The 15,619-nt window shown below is 37.7% G+C and overlaps 1 long non-coding RNA gene across 1 annotated transcript; it reads right to left on the reverse strand.

The window, feature by feature from the left end:
• Positions 1-2,329: 2,329 nt before the first annotated feature.
• LOC120853287 lies at positions 2,330-14,611 on the reverse strand. Its single transcript, XR_005718756.1, has 3 exons — positions 14,599-14,611; positions 11,475-11,480; positions 2,330-2,469 (listed from the first exon to the last, which is right to left on the reverse strand). It is a non-coding gene; the product is annotated as an uncharacterized LOC120853287 (long non-coding RNA).
• Between the last annotated feature and the right edge of the window lie 1,008 nt (positions 14,612-15,619).

Raw genomic sequence — 15,619 nt, forward strand, 5'->3', positions numbered from 1 at the left:
TGTGGTTCAGTCCAATTCTATTTGATTGTGAAATCAGTCACTGGCTGTCCCTGAGGACCCATTCATGAAATACATATAGAGGAAGATTTCTCATTGTTCCTCAGAAAGTCTTTATGTGCCATGTACAAATATTCATTATCATTTAAAGAATGAGATAGAGTCTAATTTCTTTATGGACAAGAACCTGGGAAAGAAAATTTATGAAACACGAGAGAAGTTTTTTTTTTTTTTTTTTTTTGATAATCAGGAAAGATATAAGGATAAGGGTGTAGGCCAATTTTTATAGCAAATAATAGATTTCAGGATAAGAAAAATACATGAAATAATTTTGGAAGACAGTTTGTATAAAATTCACCAGTCACAAAATTTTTCTGCAGAGCCTTAAAATTGTGAGAAATTGTCACAATACTATTATGGAATTTCAGTGTTAACAGATGTCAATGCTGATAAACTAAAATCAAAAATTGTAGCAATGAAATTTAAAATATGAAATTTAACTATGTATATTTTTATAATTCCTTATTATTATTAATTATTCTTCTCAAAACATTGACACATTTGTGTTTGTGAGGCTAATAGATTTCATTATTAATAACACTAAGGAGAACATTGGGTGAGAGAAAACATATTGCTTTTTAGCATTATGAGCATGAATGATTTAGCTATTATATTATCATTTTATAACATTTCTTGTGAATGCGGTCTTTTGAGTTAACTTTGGAAAAAGCTAGTAAGAATCAAGTTTTCATTAATTCACTAGCATATATTTTCTTACTTTTCTTAATTATCCCTTGTAATAGATCTATATTTTTGACACAGAGAAGTGGTGTAGATTAAATTAGAAATAGGTCAAGATGACATCCTAATAGAAAATACTTCTGTTACATTTCATGAAACCATAACACCATTGCATTACAGAATTTATTCATTTCCATGTACTGAGTTTTCATTCTAATATTACTGAAATCAAACATTGATGTTTCTTTTCCAAGAAGAATTTCCTGTGTCAAGAATTTAGGTGCAAGTGATACATTTAAGAAGTGCTCCTGAAGAAGCTGAGCAGAGAGTTGGGAGGCAGAAAAGGAAAGGGAAAGGAAACCAAGAAAATCCCATACATGATCTGACACCAGCTGCTCCAGGAAGTTCTAAGAGGTAAATGATCCCTCATATTTTGTACTGCCTCTGGTGAGGTGAAATTCAGTTCAGTCTCAGTTGTGTCTGACTTTTTGCAGACTCATGGACTGTAACATGCCAGGCTTCCTTGTCCATCAAAAACTCCCAGAATTTTCTCAGACTCACGTCCATTATGCCGATGATGTTTCATACAGCCCAGCATTTCTCATGACACTTTGCATATAATTTAAATAAACAAGGTGACAATATACAGCCTTGATGTACTCCTTTCCCAATGGAACCAGTCTGTTGTTTCATGTCCAGTTCTAACTGTTGCTTCCTGACCTGCATATAAATTTCTCAAGAGGCAGGTCGGTTGGTCTGGTATTCCCATCTCTTTCAGAATTTTCCACAGTTTGTTGTGATCCACACAGTCAAAGGCTTTGGCATATTCAATGAAGTGGCAGTAGATGTATTTTTGGAACTCCCTTGATTTTTTAATGATCTAATGGATGGTGGCAATTTGATCTGTGGTTCCCCTCTTCCTTTTCTAAATCCAGCTTGAATATCTGGACATTCACGGTTCACGTACTATTGAAACCTGGCTTGGAACATTTTGAGCATTACTTTACTAGCATGTGAGATGAGTGCAATTGTGCAGTAGTTTGAATATCCTTTGGCATTGCCTTGCTTTGGGATTGGAATGAAAACTGACCTTTTCCAGTCCTGTGGCCACTGCTGAGATTTCCAGATTTGCTAGCATATTGAGTGCAGCATTTTCACAGCATCATCTTTTAGGATTTGAAATAGCTCAACTGGAATTCCATCACCTCCATTAGCTTTGTTCATAGTGATGCTTGCTAAGGCCCACTTGACTCTGCATTCCAGAAGTCTGGCTCTAAGTGAGTGATCACACCATAATGATTATCTGGGCCATGAAAATCTTTTTCGTGTAGTTCTTCTGTGTATTCTTGACACCTCTTCTTACTATATTTTGCTTCTGTTAGATCCATACCATTTTTGTCCTTTATTGAGCTCATCTTTGCATGAAATGTTCCCTTGGTATCTCCAGTTTTGTTGAAGATATCTTTTTGCACTGATTACTGAGGAATGCTTTCTTAGCTCTCCTTGCTAATCTTTGGAACTCTGAATTCAAATGTATATGTCTTTTTTTTTCCTCTTTTGCCTTTAGCTTCTCTTCTTTTCTCAGCTATTTTAAGGCCTTCTCAGACAGCCATTTGCCTTTTTGCATTTCTTTTCCTTGGAGATAGTCTTGGTCACTGATTCCTGTACAAGGTCACGAGCCTCCTTCCATAGTTCTTCAGGCACTCTGTCTATCAGATTTAATCCCTTCCACTGGATAATTGTAAGGGAATAGGTCATACCTGAATGATCTAGTGGTTTTCCCTATTTTCTTGGATTTAAGCCTGAATTTGACCAAAAGGAGTTCATGATCTGAGTCACAATCAGCTTCTGGTCTTGCTTTTGCTGACTTTATGGAGCTTCTCCATCTTTGGCTGCAAAGAATATAATCAATCTGATTTTGGTATTGACCATCTGGTGATGTCCATGTGTAGAGTCTTCTTTTGTATTGTTGAAAGAAGGTGTTTGATATGACCAGTGCGTTCTCTTGGCAAAACACTGTTAGCCTTTGAACTGCTTCATTCTGTACTCCAAGGCCAAATTTGACTGTTACTCCAGGTATTTTTTGACTTCCTACTTTTGCATTCCAATCCCCTATAATGAAAAGGACATCTTTTTTAGGTGTTAGTTCTAGAAGGTATTGTAGGTCTTCATAGAAACATTCGACTTCAGCTTTACTGATCAGGGCATAGACTTGGATTACTGTGATATTTAATGGTTTGCCTTGGAAAAGAAACAAAAGATCATTCAGTTGTTTTTGAGATTGCATCCAAGTACTTCATTTCAGACTCTTTTGTTGACTATGATGGCTACTCCATTTCTTCTAAAGGATTCTTGCCCACAGTAGTAGATATAATGGCCATCTGAGTTAAATTCACCCATTCCAGTCCAAGTTCACTGATTCCTAAAATGTCAGTGTTCACTCTTGCCATCTCCTCTTTGACCACTTCCAATTTGCCTTGATTCATGGACCTAACATTCCCAGTTCCTACGCAATATTACTCCTTACAGCATCGAACTTTACTTCCATTACCAGTCATATCCACAACTGGGTGTTGTTTTTGCTTTGGGTCCGTCTCTTCATTCTTTCTGGAGTTATTTCTCCACTGATCTCCAGTAGCATATTAGGCACCTACTGACCTGGGGAGTTCATCTTTCAGTGTCCTATCTTTTTACCTTTTCATACTGTTCATGAGGTTCTCAAGGCAAGAATGCTGAAGTGGTTTACCATTCCATTCTCCAGTGGACCACGTTTTGTCAGGCCTCTCCATCATGACCCATCTGTCTCAGGTGGCACTACACAGCATGGCCCATGGTTTGCTGAGTTAGACAATGCTGTGGTCCATGTGGTCAGATTGGTTAGTTTTCTTTGATGGTGGCAGACAGACTGAAAACCACAATCAACCTTTCTAGGCATTGACTCTCTCAAATCCCTGTCTCTTTTGCTTGTGCTTGTGCTAATTCACCTCAGTTGTGTCTGACTTTTCAGCTCTATGACTGAAGCCTGCCAGGGTCCTCTGTCTATGGGATTCTCCAGGAAACAAAACTGAAGTGGGTTGCCATTTCCATCTCTAGTGGATCTTCCCCACCCAAGGATCGAAACTGCATTTTTTATATCTCCTGCATTGACAGGTGGGTTCTCAACAAATAGCACCATCCGTCAGTATATTCCAATAAGGCATAAAATCCTAGGAGTCCACAAAGACTTTTATCAAGATTAAAGACACCAATATCTGCTTTAATCCAATGGTTACTTCTTGCTTTCAAATTGTTGAAATTCCTTCAGAGTTTAACACAGATTCTTATTTCCTCCTTTTTAAAGCATTTTCTTCGTTTTGCTTCTGGGACAACATAGTCACTGGTGTTTTTTCAGTTTGTTTTGTTTTTTTTTTCCTGCCTGTCTTTTACCCACAGATTTCTTGAAATTTAATTAACATTTAACACTAAGTTTAAGATGTATAGCTCAGTTGCTAAAGAATCTATCTGCAATGCGGGAGGCCTGGGTTTGATCCCTGGGTTGGGAAGATCCCCTGGAAAAAGGAAAGGGTACCTATTCCATTATTCTGGCCTGGGGAATTTCATGGACTATATTAGTTCATGGGGTCACAAAGAGTCAGACATGACTGAATGACTTTCACTTTCACTTAGGGTGTGTAATGTGATGATTTGATTCACATATATATAGTGGAATGATTACCATAGTAAGGTTAGCTAATATGTCCATAAACTCACTTTCTTTATACTTTTCTTGTGATAACATTGAAGATCCACTTTCTTAGCAACTTGCAAGTATTTAATACAGTGCTATTAACTATAACCACCATGCTGTACATTAGATCCCTAGAACTCGTTGAACTTATAGCTGGAATTTTACACACTTTGATCAACATGTCTCATTTCCCCTATCACCCAGCTACTACCTGTTTGAATAGTTCTTTTTTATTTTTTAATTTTAGATTCCACATATAAATGAAATCATACAGTAACTGTTTTTTTTCTGTCTGACTTACTTTATGTAGCATACTGCCCTCAAGGTCCATGTTGCAATACATGGTAGAATTTTGTTTTCCTGTAGCTGATTAATAGTCAGGGGCTTCCCTAGTGGCTCAGATGGCAAATAATCTGCCTGCACCATAGGAGGCCTGGATTTGATCCCTGGGTTAGAAAGATCCCCTGGAGAAGGGAATGGCTGCCTACTCCAGTACTCTTGCCTGGAGAATTCCATGGACAGAGGAGTCTGGTGCTCTGTAGACCATGGGGTCACAAAAGAGTTGGACAGGACTGAATGACTAACACTAGGTTGTTTTAAAGGCTTGGCTATTGCAAGTAGGTTTGCAATGAGCATTGATGTGCAGATATTTAAGTGACTTTAAGCTACATTCCCTGTTTTGGTGCTCTTCTTCCACAGAGACCTTTGCTGGCTCTTCTTTCTAAACCTTTATATAATGGAATACCAAAGATTCAAATGTCTTACCACCTACTTTCTGGATCTTCACTTGTTTTCTAGATGATCTCTTACTATCTCATGCTTTACTCTCCCATCTTTAAATCTTGTATAAATAGAATAATTACTATTAACTCGCTGATCAATTTCACATTATTCTCTCCAAAACTGACATTCTCTTAATATCAAACTTCATTTTTTTCCCCAGCTTTCCACTCAGCATTCTTCATTTGGTGCCAATAGTCATATCAAATTTATAACCAAAGCAGAATTAGTAACTGCCTTCCCCATCATTAAACTACTTTCTTTGGGCAAAATAAAGGACGCACTCTTGACTCCTATTATCTCCTCATTCCCCACATTCAATTCATTACAATATCCACTCTGATTAAGAAATACACACTGAATTCAATGACTTCTTACCATTTCTAATGCCCTAACTCATGCAGATCAAGCCATTTCTCTCCTGAGGACTTTAGAAATCTAACAGGGCTCTGTGGCTTTCATTCTTCCCTTTTAAAGTCTGCATTCCACATAATAACTAGATAACAGACTGTGTGTGATATCATCTTCACATTTAATATTTCTTGAGTATATGTGCAATATTTGCCGTCTTCCTGAAAAATATGTGAACTCTGGATGACAAGTCCAAGCTTTTTATTCCCTGTTGATTTTCCTGTGCCTACAACAGTACCAGGCTTTTAGTCGTATTGTTGCTTCAGTTGCTCAGTCATGTCCAGCTCTTTGAGACCCTGTCAGGCTTCCCTGCCTTCATTATCTTCTGGAGTTTTCTCAAACTCATGTCCATTGAATTGATGATGCCATACAACCATCTCCTCCTCTATCATACCCTTCTCTTCTTGCCCTCAATCTTTCCGAGCATCGGGGTCTTTTCCAATGAGCCAGCTCTTCACATCTGGTAGCCAAAAATATTGGAGCTTCAGCTTCAGCATCAATCCTTCTAATAAATATTCAGGTTTTTTTCCCTTTAGGATTGACAGGTTTGATCTTTTTTCTGGTCAAGGGACTTTCCAGAGTCTTCTCCAGCACCACATTTTGAAAGCATCAATTCTTTGGTGCTCAGCCTTTTTTATGGTCCAACTCTCACATCTGTACATGACTACTGGAAAAGCCATAGCTTTGACTATACAGATCTTTGTAGGAAAAATGATGTCTCTCCTTTTTTATATGCTGTCTAGGTTTTTCATAGCTTTTTCTTATAAGGAGTAAGTGTGTTTTACTTTCATGGCTGCAGTCACCATCTGCAGTGATTTTGGAACCCAAGAGAATACAGTCTGTCACTGTTCCCATTGTTTCCCCATCTATTTGCCTTGACATGATGGGACTAAATGCCATGATCTTAATTTTCTGAATGTTGAGTCTTAAGCCAGCTTTTTCACTCTCCTCTTTCAACTTCATGAGAGTCTTAAGTTTCTCTTAGCTTTCTGCTGTTAGGGTGCTGTCATCTGCCTATCTGAGGTTATTTCTCCTGGCAATCTTGATTCCAGCTTGTGACTCATCCAGACCAGCATTTCACATGGTGTACTCTGCATATAAGTTAAATAAGCAGGGTGACAATATACAGCATTGTCATACTCCTTTCTCAATTTTGAACCAGTTCATTGTTCCATGTCTGGTTCTAACTGTTGCTTCTTGACCTGCATACAGGTTTCTCAGGAGGCAGATAAGATGGTATGGTTTTCTGATCTTTAAGAATTTTCCTATCTCTTTAAGGCTGTTAGTAGGTCTTGATAAAAAATATATTGATAAACACATAAATTAATAGTTGAACTAGTCAAAAAACAGAATGATCATGAACTCGTTGGTAGTTAAGATCTTCTGTAATGCATATTTAACAAATGAATTTAACTTTTATGATAGGCATAAAACAAGCAACACACCAAACACCACACATACAGACACAAACCGTACTGAATAAACAGAGACTTCAGACAAGGGGAGATAGAGCAAGTTAAACTGTTGCTGGTTTCCATCAAACCTAGCCTTTAGAAAGTTGATGCCCAGAAGTGACCTGAAAAGGCATAGGTGAATCTGTTGTTATCCCTTCCAGCCTAGACTTCCATGTATCATATAGGAAACATATCATTTTGTTAAAAGTGTAATTCTAATGAATTTTATGTACTTTCTCCTGCATATACTAGCTAACCACTTCCTCTGGAACTCAAAGACAGGATGATCCATTCCAATGCTGGAGGAAACCCTGGCTGTTCAGAACTAATTTGGAGAGTTAATTAACTCTCCAATGTGGCAACTTTGTAAAAGTTTTATTTGTAACTTATTTTAATCCATTTCTTAAGAAGTAAACAAGTATTTACAGAGTGCCTACTACATGCTAGAGACATCAAGTGCCAAGGACAAAGCAGTGAACTAAGTAAAGTCCACATTTTCAGAAAACTTCTATTCTAAAGGGAGAGCTGATTCATTTGAAAAGACCCTGATGCTGGGAAAGATTGAAGGTGGGAGGATAAGGGGATGACAGAGGATGAGATGGCTGGATGTCATCACTGACTCCATGGACATGAGTCTGAGTAAACTCCGGGAGTTGGTGATTGACAGTGAGGTCTGGCATGCTGCAATCCATGGCGTCGCACAGAATTGCACAAGACTGAGTGACTAAACTGAATTGAAAGGAAGATGATAGATACTTAATGATGTATGCGACATGTCAGGTCATGATAAGTCATTTGAAGAAAATGAAGCAGGTTAGGAAGGATAGAATACTCATGTGGACCTTCTTTCTAAGAGCTGATAAACGTAGATAAAATCAGACCACTTTAAATGATTTCATATGTGATCTAACATTATGTATGTGGAAAAATACTTCCATTTTGTATAAGTAGATACTAGAAGTGAGGTCTATATAATAGAGTTGTCTCTCTATAATTCATATTAATAATTATTAATAATATATATTATATAATGATAAAATATCGATGATAATAACATTATTAGTAGTAATTGTACTAGTTTTAGAGGTCCAAAATGAAGCTTTTTCAACTGAATTTTTGAGATATGATTTACATTTAATAACCTGTATCAATTTAAAGTGTACTAAACAGTGATTATTGACATGTATATACCCCTGTGAAACTATCACCACAATCATGATACAAATATTCCCATCACACCAGAAATTTCCTTAGGACCACACTCTATACTCAATTGTAGTAATGTGACTTACCACAGGTTTTCTGATAAATTTTCATCTTCATTTTGTATTGACCTGCTGTGTTTCTATGTGTGTATATGTGTGTTTGTGTGTGTAATAAGTAGTCTACTTAAATGTTTAAACTAAATGGAATAGAGTGGAAATCTCACTCCTTCTTTTGTCATTCATATTCTAAAATTCTATTCAACTGTCATTAAATAACAGCTTCTGTGTGTGAGTTTATAGTTATTTTATGCAAATGTAACCAAACATATATTGATATTTTTTTACCTTTATATAGAAAATGAACATATTAAATATGCTTTATTACATCTTACCTTTTACATTTTATAAGGTCAAATTATAATTTTTTACTATAAGTGAACAGAATCCTTCCTCATTCTTCTTTAGGGCTGCCCAATATTATTTTGCATTGACATACTAAAAGAATTTAAACCAATTCTTTGCTTTTAAGACAATGCCCCAATAACTGACCTTGAGTATTTGTCTTCTGCATGTGTGCCAAGAGGTTCTGAAGTGGGAATTTATCCAGAGGTATATGAATTGATTATATTGGTAGATTTGCCAAATACTTCTCCTCAAGGTATGAGCCAACTTATAGTGTCACAAAAAATTTAGGAAGAGACCACCCCTCCCCCCATCCTTGCACCTCAACCTTACCAACAGAATATATTGTTAAATTTGGAGATTTTAGCTACATTGATAGGTTTAGCATAATATCCTAGTGTAGTTGTTATTTTCATTTTTCTTTTATGAATGAAGGTGAGGGCTGGTTTAAAAGAATCCAGGAAAATAACATTTCTTTAATGGAGATGAATTTGGAACAAAAGTCAATTTACACCATGTTGTTCACATCTGACCAAGACAGTGCATGACCAATGCAATATGTTAAGCTATTAAAACTTAATTAGTATTTTATTAAAAATAGAATTATTTAAAAAAAATTCAAGGTCATTTACTTATTTTCTAACTGCAAAAAGCCATTAAAAGCCAACTTTAAAATTACAAAACTGCATCCGGTGCTGCACCATCTAATAGAATGGAAAATAACAAGCAGCAAAGAGAGAAAACTTTAAAGGAAATGAAGTTGTAAAAGGGAGATAGTTATAGAAATAAAAACATAAAGCAATATGTAATAAACTTTTCAAAATAGCTAGCAGTAATCTAAATGCATTTTTTTCATTTTCTGCCTGATAAAATGCAGAAATATTAGAGGAGGAGAAAAAAAAGTAAAATTGAGCAAAGACATTCCACGAGTCTCTAGCAATAAAGAAGATGTAGCCTTGATGTGGTTACAATTCTCCTCAGATCATACAAATGAAAATTTAGACTGCACCAATTGGACAACTAACAGCTAAAGTGCAGTCCAAAGTTTTTCCATGCATTTTTACATTTGTGACTTTGAGTAGTAGTGGCAGTATTGTTAGTTGCTCAGTCGTGACTCACTCTTTGCAATCCCACAAGCTGTAGATTGCCAAGATCCTCTGTCCATGGGATTTCCCAGGCAAGAATGCAGGAATGGGTTGCCATTCTCTTCTCCAGAGGATCTTCCTGACTGGGATTGAATCCCAATCTCTTGTATTGACAGCAGATTCTTTACCATCTGAGCTACACCAGTCAGTGGAATTTAAGAAGTTTATTCCCTCTAAAGCCAGAGTACCTCCTTAACTGAAGACAATGTCATCTATAGTTTCCTGCCATAGATAAGTATGTATATGACTATCATCAGAATACAAGCTTTCTAAACTTATTTGTCTGTGTAGATAATTAGTAAAGCTAAAAGTCTTCTGTAGAACAACTAAAATTTCCTATCTTGGGAAAAAAGAGAAGCCTAGAGTACAGACAAAATCATAGTAGGGAGATGCTACTGAGGCATGTACAACACGTAAAACAGATGGGAAAACATCAGTCCTGTCCATCACAGGGCACCAGCTGGTAGCTGTGACTTGTCTAGGAGCAGAGTAAACATAGCCATCAAAGGCAACTGTCTCTTAAGTTTGTCTTCAAGGAAATCTTTCAGTTGCATTGTGAATCCTACAGAACCTAAGGTTCTGCTGTATTGTCTCTGTGTGATATTGTCCTTACCTAAAAAACACTAGAAGCAGGTTAAAACAAGTTTGACCCTATTCTAGTGGGTGTTTTTTTTTTTTTTAATTCTTTGCCTTTATAAGTTTCTAAAATATCTCATTACCTGAAGTTATTTTAAATACAAATTACAACAAATACACATGATGGCTCTTAGGATAAAATGAATATATGTATAAAATATTCTGCTCTCACAAAGTTATTCTCTAGCTCTGCAGAGCACCTCTTGTTCTAAGCAGAAAAAAAATTTTCATCAGTAGAGGCTCAGCTAAGCATATTTCATTGGATGCCTCATGCATCTTGACTACTGGGCAGTTGTGAGTGCTAAGAGTGTCAAGTCATCACACTGGGCTGACCCAATCTATTGTGACTTGTTTGGTTTTCAAAAGAGAGGAACTGAAAGAGCAAATTCTCCAGTCTGGTTAGTTAAGGAGATGTAACACTAGGCAAAACCCCCTTCATTCTGCTTGGCAGAGGCCGCTAGCACTGGTCGCTACAGGAAAAAAAAAGGAAAAATGAGATCCAGATTGGTAGAGACCAAAAGGTGAAACTTCAAAGGAAACTCAAGAGTCAGAGAAGCGAAAGCAGTTATAATAAATGGTTCCAGGTGGCCGAATAAAGAGAAACCCCAGAAGGTCACAATAGAAAATTCTGAGTGGTTCTCAAGTAAAATAAGCCCATCATTTACAACATCACCAGAAAAATAGGGCTGGAGGGTAGTTATGGGGCTTGAATGGCAATTGACACTCAGAAGGGCTCAAGGCCAAAGCTTATCTTTTCAACCCATAAGAATTTTACCCATCTTTGTTTTATCATTCTGTTGTGCCTTGAGTTCTAGGAGAATAACTATACTAGGGTGAAATAAATGTTCAAATTTGATTTAAGTCCACATTTGACCAGATACAATAATTTGAATTGTTTTGAAGAGTTTAGAATTTAAGAGAGGCTTTCTGGATAACACTAGTTTCTGAATGTTGAGCTTTAAGCCAACTTTTTCACTCTCTTCTTTCATTTTCATTAAGAGGCTTTTTAGGTCCGCTTCCCTTTCTGCCATAAGGGTGGTGTCATCTGCATATCTGAGGTTATTGATATTTCTCCCAGCAATCTTGATTCCAGCTTGTGCTTCTTCCAACCCAGCCTTTCTCATGATGTACTCTACATATAAGTTAAATAAGCAGGGTGACAATATAGAGCCTTGATGTACTCCTTTTCCTATTTGGAACCAGTCTGTTGTTCCATGTCCAGTTCTAACTGTTGCTTCTTGACCTACATATAGGTTTCTCAAGAGGCAGAAAGATAGTGAAAAAGTTGGCTTAAAGTTCAACATTCAGAAAACTAAGATCATGGCATCTGGTCCCATCACTTCATGGCAAATAGATGGGGAAACAGTGGAAACAGTGTCAGACTTTATTTTGGGGGGCTCCAAAATCACTGCAGATGGTGATTACTGCCATGAAATTAAAAGACACTTACTCCTTGGAAGGAAAGTTATGACCAACCTAGATAGCATATTCAAAAGCAGAGACATTACTTTGCCAACAAAGGTCCGTCTACTCAAGGCTATGGTTTTCCCTGTGGTCATGTATGGATGTGAGAGTTGGACTGTGAAGAAGGCTGAGTGCTGAAGAATTGATGCTTTTGAACTGTGGTGTTGGAGAAGACTCTTGAGAGTCCCTCAGACTGCAAGGAGATCCAAACAGTCCATTCTGAAGGAGATCAGCCCTGGGATTTCTTTGGAAAGAATGATGCTGAAGCTGAAACTCCAGTACTTTGGCCACCTCATGTGAAGAGTTGACTCATGGAAAAGACTCTGATGCTAGGAGGGATTGGGGGCAGGAGGAGAAGGGGATGACAGAGGATGAGATGGCTGGATGGCATCACTGACTCAATGGACATGAGTTTGAGTGAACTCTGGGAGTTGGTGATGGACAGGGAGGCCTGGCGTGCTGCAGTTCATGGGGTGGCAAAGAGTCGGACACAACTGAGTGATTGAACTGAACTGAACTGAGTTTTATTTTTCTCCTCTAAAATGGATGATGCCAAATAGAGTGATGAGGTTCTGGTTAACAGATGATTGATAATAATTCCAGAGAAGCCCAAAGCAATCATTTATTCCTTTGCAGTCCTGAAATCAAATCTGAACCTTAGTTTTCCTGCTTCCTTAAAATTTTTGGTTGTATGTCCCACAGTGGGTTTGCACTGCTAAAAACAGTCCATAAACATACATTTCAGGCAATTGAAGGAAATGTATGAATTGGCCTGCTGTGAGTAATATGGAGTGATAGAGACTATGGCTAACTACAAGTAAATATTTAAAGCATTAAAGTGCAAGTTCCTTTCTCAGACCTTATCCAGTTTTTCTTTCACTGCTACTACTCATAGAGACTACAACTAATTTTCTCTGCTTTTGGCAGCTACTCGCTTCTAATTTACCACTGGAAAGCTTTTTCACTCCCAAGGCTGGCTAGAAAGGAGAAAGATTATTCTATAATGTATTTTTTCCTTAGAGCTGTTGAAGACAAACATACAGGGCATTTCATCTAAGGCTGCTGTTGCATATAATTATGGGAAACATGACAAGATATTAGAAAAAGAAACTGCAGAAATGGGAAAGCCACACAATTTACAAATACTTAAGAATCATGAATGTTGTCCAGCACTTTCTGAATTTCTTATCAGGTGATAACTCACTGAGACACGACTCCTGAGTGCACAGTTAACAACTCCTTCTGACTGCATTGTTTCTGGTCCTATGGCCATACTTATAATTCAGTGATTTTTTTCCCCTTAGATCAAAATGGCAATTTTCACCTCTAAAGGTTTTAGATTGCATCATAAGTTGGCTATAAACTCTTCACCAAGTTGTAGGATACATATGCACGTGCCCGCCCACACACGAGTATCCACCATCCTTTCCCCAACTCCCCCTCACCGGACACAGAGGGCAAACTCTCTCTTATTATTTCTGAACAGTAAACAGAAGCAATTCTTTTTATTGTAAATTTCTGTCTTATTGATGATATGAAATTCCACAGCCACCTAGCATGAGTATGTATAAGGACAAATTATTATATGGCTTTCCAAAAACACCATTTATGTCAGCAGCATCCAAAGACATAGTTTTGAAAACTCATAGCTAATATCTGGCCTTCCTAACATGAAATATTTTTAATATCAATAGTTATCCTTTTGCTAATACTATCAACCAATTAATAAGGCTGCATTTCCCAAGTATTCTATTTTTTCCTCATTATGACATATTTCAAATTTGCACCATTAATAAACAGATCACATTGAAAATATGTGCTTCTGATATTGACCTCTGTGATTATTTCCCCTTCTCAGTTTGGCTAGAATTGACTGATAGATCATAAAATTACTACATAGTCATTTTTCTAAACAATCTTAAAATAGCATTCTGAATGTTCCAGATTTGCTTGCTTAACATAATAAATGAACAAAACATGATTCAATGTAAAGGTATTACCAAATATGTCTATTCATTAAATGACAGTGTAAGTGTTAGTCGCTCAGTCATGTCTGACTCTTTGTGACCCCGTGGACTGTAGCTAGCTAAGGTCCTCTGTCCATGGAATTCTCCCAGCAAGAATATTGAAGTCTATTGCCATTTCCTTCTCCAGGGGATCTTCCACATGGACCCTGGTCTCTGGCATTGTGGGCAGATTCTTTACTGCCTGAGCCACCAGGAAAGCCCATCAGTTCAGTTCAGTCGCTCAGTCGTGTCAGACTCTTTGCGAACCCATGAATTGCAGCACGCCAGGCCGCCTGTCCATCACCATTTCCTGGAGTTCACTCAGACTCACGTCCATCAAGTCAGTGATGCCATCCAGCCATCTCATCCTCTGTCATCCCCTTCTCCTCCTGCCCCCAATCCCTCCCAGCATCAGAGTCTTTTCCAGTGAGTCAACTCTTCGCATGAGGTGGCCAAAGTACTGGAGCTTTAGCTTTCGCATCATTCCTTCCAAAGAAATCCCAGGGCTGATCTCCTTCAGAATGGACTGGTTGGATCTCCTTGCAGTCCAAGGGACTCTCAAGAGTCTTCTCCAACACCACAGGTCAAAAGCATCAATTCTTCGGTGCTCAGCCTTCTTCACAGTCCAACTCTCACATCCACACATGACCACTGGAAAAACCATAGCCTTGAGTAGACGGACTTTAGTCGGCAAAGTAATGTCTCTGCTTTTGAATATGCTATCTAGGTTTGTCATAACTTTCCTTCCAAGGAGTAAGCGTCTTTTAATTTCATGGCTGCAGTCACCATCTGCAGTGAATTTGGAGCCTGAAAAAATAAAGTCTGACACTGTTTCCACTGTTTCCCCATCTATTTGCCATGAAGTGATAGGGCCAGATGCCATGATCTTCATTTTCTGATTGTTGAGCTTTAAGCCAACTTTTTCACTCTCCACTTTCACTTTCATCAAGAGGCTTTTTAGTTCGTCTTCACTTTCTGCCATAAGGGTGGTGTCATCTGCATATCTGAGGTTATTGATATTTCTCCTGGCAATCTTGATTCCAGCTTGTGTTTCTTCCAGCCCAGCATTTCTCATGATGTACTCTGCATAGAAGTTAAATAAGCAGGGTGACAATATGCAGCCTTGACATACTCCTTTTCCTAGTTGGAACCAGTCTTTTCCATGTCCAGTTCTAACTGGAAAAGAATTGGAAAATAATGCACAAAAGAAAAATGACTGTCAGAAGAGGCCTTACAAATAGCTGTGAAAAGAAGAGAAGTGAAAAGCAAAGGAGAAAAGAAATAATATAAGCATCTGAGTGCAGAGTTCCAAAGAATAGCAAGAAGAGATAAGAAAGCCTTCCTTAGTGACCAATACAAAGAAATAGAGGAAAACAACAGAATGGAAAAGACTAGAGATCTCTTCAAGAAAATTAGAGATACCAAGGGAACATTTCATGCAAAGATGAGCTCAATAAAGGACAGAAATGGTAGGGACCTAACAGAAGCAGAAGATATTAAGAAGAGGTGGCAAGAATACACAGAAGAACTATACAAAAAAGATCTTCATGACCAAGATAATGATGATGGTGTGATCACTCACCTAGAACCAGACATCCTGGAATGTGAAGTCAAGTGGGCCTTAGAAAGCATCACTACGAACAAAGCTAGT

This window comes from Oryx dammah, unplaced genomic scaffold (genome assembly GCF_014754425.2).
Source record: "Oryx dammah isolate SB20612 unplaced genomic scaffold, SCBI_Odam_1.1 HiC_scaffold_2, whole genome shotgun sequence".
NCBI classification, from domain to species: domain Eukaryota; kingdom Metazoa; phylum Chordata; class Mammalia; order Artiodactyla; family Bovidae; genus Oryx; species Oryx dammah.